The following is a 10,785-nucleotide window of genomic DNA, read 5'->3' on the forward strand; positions in this document are numbered from 1 at the left end:
AATAATTTTTTATAAATGTAAAGCTCAGAAGGTTGGATTAGATAGTAGTTTCTCTGGAAACAAATACCTCAACCAAAGACCTTAGTCTACTGAAATTACAAGAAGATTCAATAATGCAGTGTTTATCTACTTTAAGAAAGGCATAGTGTTCATGGCTCAGAAGGGGATAATCTAGATATACATACTGCTTCAAATACATACAGGGTATAGTATTCAATTATGCATCCTAGTTTTTAAGAAGGATATTGAATATTGAAGGAGGAAGTGGAGCAGAAGGAAGAAAGGGCCAAGAGGGAGGACACATACCCTAACAGTGACAGCAGTAATGCTGAGATCAAAGATGATGTGCCCATCAAGGACAGGGGCAAGAAAGGTCGTAACTGAGCCTCTTCAGCCTTTTATTCAGAGCTAGAACTAGAGAAGAAGGCGAAGAAGCCAGTGACGGACGAAGACAAATTCCTAATCCTTAGAGCCATTGAAAAAACTGAATCAAAAGAACAAAAGAAACCTCCCAGAGAAGAAGTCCCAAGCCAAGCCTATGAAAGGGGAGTGAGCCCAGAAGAAGTTGGAGGTGCTTCCAGAGAGGAGAGTTGAGAAGAAGAAAGCTGTCTAAGGAAGAGAAACTTCAGAAGTTGCATAGTGAGATCAAGCTTGCACTGAAGGTTGACAGTTCAGATGTAAAAAGATGACTCAATGCCTTGGAGGGCTTGGGGAGCCTGCAGGTGCCCTCTTAGATTCTCCAGAAGAAAACAGATGTGGTGGCCACATTAAAAAAGATACACCACTGGGGCTGCTAGGTTGCACAGTGAATAGAGCACCAGCCCTGGAGTCAGGAGGACCTGAGTTCAAATCTGGTCTCAGACACTTTATCACACTTACTAGCCATGTGACCTTGGGCAAATCACTTAACCCCAATTGCCTTGCCTTTCCCCTCCAAAAAGCAAAATAAAAAAGTACACCATTATAAAGCCAATAAGGAAGTTACAGAGAAAGTAACAGAAGTCTATGCAAGGCTCAAATGAGGGTCCTGGGACCAAAAGTTGAAGCAAACCAGAATGCTAACAAACCTGCCTTGGAGAAGGACAAAGGAGAGATGGAGAAGAATGAAGATCAGGGAGGAAGAGAGGCCCCCAAAGAGAAGACAGAGAAGGAGCCTAAAGCTGGTCTCTCAGCTCCAGTGAGTGCACTCACCCAGAAGTGGTGAGGACAAAGAATGAGAGGAAGGACAGAATATGGGACAGGGGCAAAGATGTGGTTTATCTGAAGACCTGCACAGGGATAGAATTAAAGAGAATCCAGAACTGAACAGTCCAAGGAAAAACCCACAAGAAAGAGAGTGGGTTCAGAGGGAATCAGAGTCCTCGGTGAGGAGAGCCGAGGTCTCAGGTGACCTGCTCCAGGTCTCTGCCTGCCCATACAGAGGATGATATGTGGGTCTTGTCCCTCTTCTGTTCCCGGACTTCTGCAAAAGCTGAGAACTTTTGGGAGATGCTGTGCTCTTCAGCTTTTTTTGTCCCCTTGGGACACCTTTTGTCACCTAATTTCTGTGATTTCAAAACAACATAAAATGAATACAAAGGGTTTTTTGATGAAGAAAAAAAGACAAGAATATTAAAGAATTGTAAATCATTCATAGAGATGCAACACTTTATGCTTAGGGATCTATAGCTCATGCCACATGAGAAATAATTAAAAGAACTGGTGGTATTTGACCTAAAGAAAGACTTGGGAGTCAAAGACATTAGAGCTTTCTATGTATTTAAAGGAATGTCATATGGAAGAGATAATAGACATGTCCTGTTGTGTCAAAGAGAACAGAAAAATTGGCAAATGGTAGAATTTGAAGACACCAATTTAGGTTTGACATAAGAGGGAAAAGAATTCCTAAAAATAAGAGCTATCCAAAAGACTTCCTCTGGAAGCAGTAAGTTCCCACTAACTAGAGGTCTCAAAATCAGTCTGGATGATCTCTTCTGAGGTATGTTATGGAGGAGGGGAACTCTTATTCTAGTAAAGGTTTAATTAAATGGACTGTGACATCTCTTAAATTTGAGATTCTGTGTTTCTGTAGGTGGATTAGACTAAAAAATAAGACAAAACATTCTTCTTCACACAAGAAACACCCTTAAAATATGTAGATTCATATAGTTAAAATGAGGAGGAAGTGTAGGAAAGTCAACAAAAATTTGTTGAATCCTTATGTGCTCTCACAGTGGTAAGCACTGAGGATGCAAGGAAAACAGGAAATACTCCCTTTTCTAAAGGGGCTCTAGTGGGGGAGGCAATATGCAAACAACTACGTACAGACAAGATATAGACACGACAGAGGGATAGTCTCAGTAAGAAGGCAGTAGCTTTAAGGGAGATCAGGGAAATTTCTTGTAGGAGGTAGGATTTTAGCCAAGCTTGAAGGAAATCAAGAAAGATGATGGGTGAGAGCATTCATAGCCAGTGAAAATGGGTTGAGTCCAGATATGAGTGTCTTGTTTAAGGCACAGCATGATGGCCAGTGTCACTGGATCATAGAATGTATGGTAAGGTTTTAAAAAAAAATTGGAAAGATAGAAAGGGGGTGAGGTCATTAAAGGCTTTAAAAGGGAAACAGAAAATTTTATATTTGATCCTAGGGAACCACTGGAACTTATTGAGTAGGGGTGTGACATGATCACGCTAGGGCTTTAGGAAGAACAACTTCACAGTTAAGATAGGAATGAATTAGAGTGGTGAAAGATGAGTTAGGCAGACCAATTTGAATGGTATTGCAATAGTTCAGATATGAGATGATGAGGGTCTATACCAGGGTGGTGACAATGTAAGATAGGGAAGGGATATATAAGTTTATGTAACAAAGGTAGAATCAACAGGACTAAGCAACAGATTGTATATGAGAATGAGAGAGAGTAAGAAGTCAGGGATGGTGTCATGTAAGTTATGAGCCTGAATGACTAGGGGAAAGAGTAATACAGAAGTTATGAAGAGACTGGCAAAGTATAATTAATTATACATCAAGTTAGGCAAAAAGCATAGGAGTGGCAATCACAATTTCTTTTTTTTTCCAATTTATTTATTTATTTTCAGTTTTCAACATTCATTTCCACAAGATTTTGAGTTACACATTTTTCTCTCCATCTTTCCTCTACCCCTACCCCAAATAGTGAGACTACTGAATACCCCTAACCCAAATCTGTTGTCTCTTATGTCCTCCATCATCCCCCTCCCCCAACTTTCTAATAGGGCAAGATGGATGTCTATACCCCAGCGCCTGTATATCTTATTTCCCAGTTACATGTAAAAAAACCCAATTTTTTTAAACATTTGTTTTTAAAACTTTGAGTCCCAGATTTTTTCCCTTTTGCCCTCCTCACCCACCCACCACTGGGAAGATAAGCAATTCAATATAGGTTGCACATGTGTAGTAATGCAAAATATTTCCACAGTAGTTATATTGTGGAAGACTAACTATATTTCCCTATATCCTATCCCACCCCTCGCTTATTCTGTTTTCTCCTTTGACTCTGTCCCTTTTCTTTTTTTTTTTTTCCTTTTGGAGGGCAATTGGGGTTAAGTAACTTGCCCAAGGTCACACAGCTAGTTTTGTGTGTGTGTGTGTGTGTGTGTGTGTGTGTGTGTGTGTGTGTGTGTTAAGTGCCTGAGGCCAGAATCAAACTTGGGTCCTCCTGACTCCAGGACCAGCGCTTTACTCACTGCATCACCTAGCTGCCCCCTCTCCCTTTTCAAAAGTGTTTACTTCTACCTACCCTTCCCTCCTATTTTCCTGTAGGGTAAAATACCAAATTGACTGTGTTTGTTATTCCCTCCTTAAGCCAAATTCAATGAGAGTAAGGTTGACCCATTCCTTTCATCTTCCTGCTCTTCCCCTCCATTGTGACAGTTTTCTCTTGCCTGTTTTATATGAGATAATTTACCCTAATCTATCTCTCCTTTTCTCCTTCTCCCAATACATTCCTCTCTCACCTTTTAATTTTATTTTCTTAGATATCATCCCTTCATATTCAACTCATCCTGTGCCCTCTGTCTCTGTATACATGTACATTCATATACACACACTCACATACAACCTCCTATACATATATATGTATGTATACATATATATTCCCTTCAACTGTCCTCATACTGATAAAAGTCTTATGAGTTACAATTATTGTTTTTCCATGTGGGAATGTAAATAGTTCAGCTTTAATACGTTTGCTATGATTTCTTTTTCCTGTTTACCTTCTAAAGCTTCTCTTGCTTCTTGTATTTGAAAGCCAAATTTTCTGTTTAGTTCTGTTTTTTTTTTCATCAAGAAAGCTTGAAAGTCCTCTATTTCATTGAATGACCATATTTTCCCCTGTAGCATTACCCTCAGTTTTGCTGCGTAGGTGATTCTTGGTTTTAGTACTAGCTCCATTGACGTCTGGAATATCATATTCCAAGCCCTTTGATTCTTTAATGTAGAAGCTGCTAGGTCTTGTGTTATCCTGATTGCATTTCCACAATACTCAAATTATTTCTTCCTGACTGCTTGCATTATTTTCTCCTTGACCTGGAACTCTGGAATTTGGCTATAATATTCCTAGGAGTTTTCTTTTTGGGATCTTTTTTTTTTTTTTTAAGCAATTGGGGTTAAGTAACTTGCTCAAGGTTACACGGCCAGTTATTTCTGGCTGTGGTGCTGAGTGTCTGAGCCTGGGATTCGATTTCCAGGTCGTCCCAACACTGGAACCGGTGCTCTTACTCGCTGAGCCACCTGGCCGCCCCTAAGCAATTGGGGTTAAGTAACTTGCTCAAGGTTACAAGGCCAGGTGTTTCTGGGTGGGTGCTAAGTGTCTGAGCCCGGATTTGATCTCCAGGTCTTCTCAACACTGGAGCCGGTGCTCTTACTTGCTGTGCTACCTGGCTGCCCCTTTGGGATCTTTTTCAAGAGGTGATCAGTGAATTCTTTCAGTTTCTATTATGCCCTCTGGTTCTAGAATATCAGGGCAATTTTCCTTGAGAATTTCTTGAAAGATGTTATCTAGGCTCTTTTTTTGATCATGGCTTTCAGGTAGTCCAATAATTTTTAAATTATCTCTCCTGGATCTATTTTCCAGGTCAGTGGTTTTTCCATTGAGACTTTCACATTGCCTTCTATATTTTATTTGTTTGGATCTGTTTAATAGTATCTTGATCTCTCATAAGGTCATTACCTTTCATTTGCTCCAATGTAATTTTGAAGGAATTATTCTTTTCAGTGAGTTTCTGACATTCTTTTTCCATCTGGAAAATCAGCTTTTTAAGGCATTCTTCTCATTGGCTCTTTGGACCTCTTTTTGCCATTTGAATTAGTCTATTTTTTAAGGTGTTATTTTCTTTGGTGATTTTTTTTTTTGGTCTCTTTTAGCAGGCTTTTCATGATTTTCTCTCATCGTTCAGTTATAGGAATGGAATGGAAATTTAAGATCTTCCCTGCCCCTAGGCTTGTTTTTCAGGAGATACTTTGTGATTGGGCAGTGGGGTCAAGAGGGTTGTTACATTCTCTGAGCCAGGACAAGGCTATATAAATCCTGATGTGAGACTTTGTTTTGGGGCTCACTTTGAAAAGTGTTGTGTGATTTGACCAGATGAGACTCCAGGCAGCCATTGAGAGCCCCCTGGTTTTGAAAAACCCAGATGTTGATGCTTCCCTCTCTGGTAACTGACTACTCTGTTTCCCTGATAATAAGACACTGTCTTATTATTATTTTTTTTTGGACAGAAAAACACCAGAGGGCTTATTTTCAGGGGAGGGCTTATTTTAATGAACATTGACAGCAATTTTAATAAACAGGTAAATGTGAACAAAAAAATGTACCTTTATTCAATAAGCAAATCACTGGGGAAGAACAGGATGATGCACTCACTGCTGCAGTTCTGATTGGATGCAGCTCAGAGCGCGGCGTGCATTTCACCTGGGGGGGTGGACGGTGCATACAGAGGGTACCGTAATGTAGTGTGTAGCGCAGGGGAATCACCTGCACTATAGTAGCAATCTCAATAGGGCTTATTTTCGGGGAAGGGCTTATTTTAGAGGAATCTTACACAGTAAGGGGAGGGCTTATTTTCGGGATAGGTCTTATTATCGGGGAAACACAGTAGGTATAGATGCAATGGTTGGACAGTTGGAGGCCTGTCTGCTTGATCTGTTTGTTTCTCTTCTTGTAACTTCTACTTGTAACCTCTGTATACTCTGAAGTTCGGGGTGTTGACTTTTTCCCCTGAACTAAGTAAATGATATGTTTGATTGATTAAACCAAGATCGTTAACCCATTTTGAATTGCTTTCTTTTATAAAAGCAGATCTAAGAATGTGTGTTGGCAGCCACCCTGGGGACACTGGGGTGCTTGCTGCTACACATTCTTATTTCTCTTCCCAATTTTTCCTCCACTTTTCTTACTTGGGTTTTATAATCCTTCTTGAGCTCCTCCATGGCCTGTAACCAGTTCATATTTTTCTTGGAAGGTTTTGATGCAGGAGTTATGACTTCATTGTCTTCCTTCCATTCCATGCTTTGATCTTTTTTGTCCCCCAAAAAGGATTCTGTGGTCTGTTTGTGCTTCCTCTGCTTGCTCATTTTGCCAGCCAATTACTTGACTTTTGAGCTCTTTGCCATGGTAGAAGTCTGCTTCCAGAATGGAGACAGGTTTGTCCCATATCACTGGGGTTTTCACAGCTGCTGGAGCTATTAGAAGGGTGCCCTCTCTGTAGCCCCCACAAGCTCTGGCACACTGGCCACACATCCCAGAACCACTACCCAAGACCGGGATCCAGATCCAAGCAGGTTAAAGCAAGAGCAATTACCCTCTGAATGGTCACTTGGTCCCCCTACATTCTGGAGGCCTGGAGGCTCTAGAAGCAGCCACATGGCAGCAACTGCAGCCGCTGCACCTCAGCCACTTCTCACCCCAGGGGTAGGGGCCAGACTGCACTCTTCTCTATCCAGTTCCAACAGAGTTCCTGACTGACCTTTTACTTTCTTTTTGGCATTTATGGATTGAGAAGTCTGGAAACCACCACAGCTGCTGGTGATTCACTCTCCTGATGTCTGCTCTGGCGTCTGCTGGTCAGGGCCACCCCAGGGCCACAACCACATGGCTCACACAGGACTGTGCTTGGCTACCAGCTCCATGTGATAGACCCTTCCTGTTGGCCTGCCAGGCTGCCTTCAGTGGGGGATTTGTTTTTTCACTGTTGCTTTGTGGGTTCTGTAGCTCTAAAATTTGTTTAGAGTCATTTTTTTTTTACATGTATTGGAGGTGGTGGGAGCTGTAGCTGTACGGAAGTCCTGTTTTTACTCCATCTTGGCTCCATGCCAGCAATCACAATTTCAGAAAGGAATTACTAAAAATAAATAGTACCAAGAAAAACAAACAGGGAAAGTTCATTTTTTTAAAGGGTCATAATAATTTTTTGTTTGTTTGTTTTGGAGGGGGAAGGCAAAGTAATTAGGGTTAATTGACTTGCCCAAGATCACACATCTAGTAAGTGTCAAGTGTCTGACACTAGATTTGAACTCACCTCCTCCTTATTCCAGGGCTGGTGCTCTATTCACTGAGCCAACTAGCTGCCCCATTGAACACAGGCCACAGCAGTCAGAGCTCCAAATCCTAACTACTATTCCACCAGGGCACTCATCATAATAATGTATCAGCATTAAATATGCAAAAGTAACAAGCACAATAGCCTTTAAGTATTTAAAGGAAAAGCTAAGTAAATTGAAAAAAGACACAAAGACACTAAAGACAGGTGACTTTTTTTGTACCCTTTTAAGACAGATAGATATAATAGAAAAAATAATAAGAGATTTTGAAATATAAACTGTATGGCAGGAAAAGTAGATATAAATAACTTTGGGTGACTATTGGATGGGCGCCTTTAAAAGCTGATAATACAAAAACACTCATTTTAAAGGACCTACTTGTACAAAAACATTTATAGCAGCTCTTTTTGTGGTGGCAAAGAATTGGAAATTGAGGGAATGCCTGTCAGTTGGGGAATGGTTGAACAAGTTGTGTTATTTTAATGTAATGGAATAATATTGTGTTATAAAAAATGAAGAACAGAGCATGTAGATTTCAGAAAAAGCTGGAAGGACTTATATGAACTGATTCAAAGTGAAATGAGCAGAACCAAGAGACCATTGCACACAGTAATAGTCTGAATGCAGATTGAAGCATACTATTTTCACTTTTTTTGTGGCTTTTCCCTTTTGTTCTTTCACAACATGATTAATGTGGAAATATTTACATGATTGTACATGTATAAACTATATTAGATTGTTTGCCATTTTGGGGAGGGGGATAGGAAGAAAGAAGAAAAAATTTGAAATTCAAAACCTTATAAAAATGAATGTTGAAAACTTTTTACATGTAATTAGGAAAAATAAAATACCATTTACCAGCCCCCTCCAAACCAAAACAAAAAAACACAAAATACTCATTTTAAAAACCAATAATATCCATAAATCTTTAGTTAATTTGGAAAGATTAATGTATATGTGTGTGCATATGTATGTGTGTGTTCCTTTGTGTAGGTGAATGAGAGAGAGAGATAGGGAGAAACAAAGATAGAGATGGAGAGACAAAGCCAGAGACAGAGAGAGAGAGATAACTCATTTTGGACAGATACATATATTGTTTCTAGCATATTTGCTATCATAAATAAAGCTTATATATATATTTGTACATGTGTGTTTTTTCTTGCTGTTAATTACCTCCTTTTTACTATAGACCCAGCAGTGATATTTCCAGGCCAAAAAAACGAAGAATTTAGTAACTTTCCTTGCATATTTCAAAATTGTTTCCTATAGCACCAGAATTGAAAAATTGAATCAATTCATAGTTCCACCAGCAGTGAATTTAGGCAACAAATTTGCCAATCTTTGGTAGTTTCACGTTCGATGGTCCAATTGGACATGGTTGCTTCAGTTAGCATCTTTGGATCTTTTCACTCTAGCGCTCTTTCCACAACATTATGATGCATTTTAATCAATAAATATATACTGACCAGCTTCTGTATACAAATGTGCTCAGTGTAGTTGGGGTACAAAGTAGAACCTGACATTGCTTTGGTTTCTGGGAAACTACAAATCTGGTTAAGGAGAAGGGACATATTTCCGTAAACATAAAAATAATGATGTGTAACTAACATATAAAAAGTTATGATTCAAAAACATATTGAGTTATAGAATTAATATGACCAAGGCTAGTTCACATCAGAGGAGGCAGAAATCATTATTGGTGGTGTTCTATCAGGGGAGGCTTAATAGAAGAAGTGGAAATTTCATTAAGTTCTTTCTCTCCCATGAATCTGGGAGTTAATTGGCGTGGGGAACTCCCAATGGCATGGAAATGGGGAGAACTCTTCCTTACCAATAGAGATGAACTACTACTTTGTAAGAGTTGGCAGAGTCACTAAGACATTCAGTGACCAGGCCAGGTTATCATGGTTGTAATGTGTCAAAGCTAGCACATGAATTCTGTTCTTATTGATTCCGATGCTTTTTTTTTCTTACCATACCTTCTTAAGGATATATAATATTTAGATAAGCAGGAAAGTAGGAGGGGATATTCTAGGAAGGTGGTGTGGTGTAGAGTAAGAAAAGGCATAGAAACAGTATTGTACATGAGAAATTGGGGGAAAGAGTGTGGATAATTAGGTCATTCTGGCTTGAATAGAGTTCAATGAGGGGATTAATAGAAGATAATTTTAATAAGGCTGAGCAGTGGCAGAGTTTGCCTGACCTTGAATTCTAGATGAAAGAATTTAGAATGTGTATTTTAGGAAAGGGGCCAATTGAAAAGATACTGAATTCAGGCTTGTGGCATTACTGCCTCTTTCCTTCCATTCATTTGTGAAGCATCTATAAGAAAACCTTTTTGCATCAGCTGTGTCCCAGGGAAAATTGTACCTCAGCAGAAAACCCTTCTATAACATCACTTATTTTGGCCTTCTCTCTGCTTTAAGTAATTTTTATTTTGCCTTCCTCTCTTATTCAATGTAATTAAACTTCGCAAATGAATATTAAGTGCTTACTATATATTTGTAAGGTACTGTGCTGAAGATAAAGTGTCCCTGCCTTCAAGGAGCTCACATTCTATTGGCAAATAAGACGTATACATAGATAAGTAAATAGAAAGTAGCACAGAGGAATTCTGAGAGACAGAAAGCACAAATATCTGAGGGAATTAGGAAAAGTGCCTCAGGTTCACATGCATGTCAGGACATCACCATCAGAATGTCTTTGGTCCTCTTTGAAAATGAAGGACCACCACCACCACCATCATTGGAAAGACAGGGATTCTCTGGGGAGGAGGTGATTAGGGAAGAATCATAAAAAGCATCTCATTAGTCTACATTTTTCTTATGTAGTGAAGGAAAATTTTGTTACTTGTTATGTTAAGGGAAGAAACAGATGATGGCCATGAAGGTAGGTTTCAGAACCATGTTTTCCATACAAGTATAGTATGGCCAGCTAATTAATAGTCATAAAACTGGACTGAAAAAATGAAAACAGAGGGCAGAACAGATTTGAAAGATGAATGGGGGCCCATCAAGCTAAGAAAGAGAGATACAAAGTTAAGATACTGACAAAGGCCTCGGTATAGAGACGCAGTGACTGATCTGTTACTGGAACATCATAGGAACAAGGACTTTCCATAAATAAGTGCTTTTAGTTGTTATGTCTATAGATATAGTATTCTTTATGATGGGAACACATTTCACCATGTTTTCTCCTCTTCTCTCCTCCCCTCCCTTCCCCTCCCC

Source organism: Petaurus breviceps, unplaced genomic scaffold (assembly GCF_028583685.1).
Source record: "Petaurus breviceps papuanus isolate PSGF00001 unplaced genomic scaffold, PetGlider_PUasm1.0 38, whole genome shotgun sequence".
NCBI classification, from domain to species: domain Eukaryota; kingdom Metazoa; phylum Chordata; class Mammalia; order Diprotodontia; family Petauridae; genus Petaurus; species Petaurus breviceps.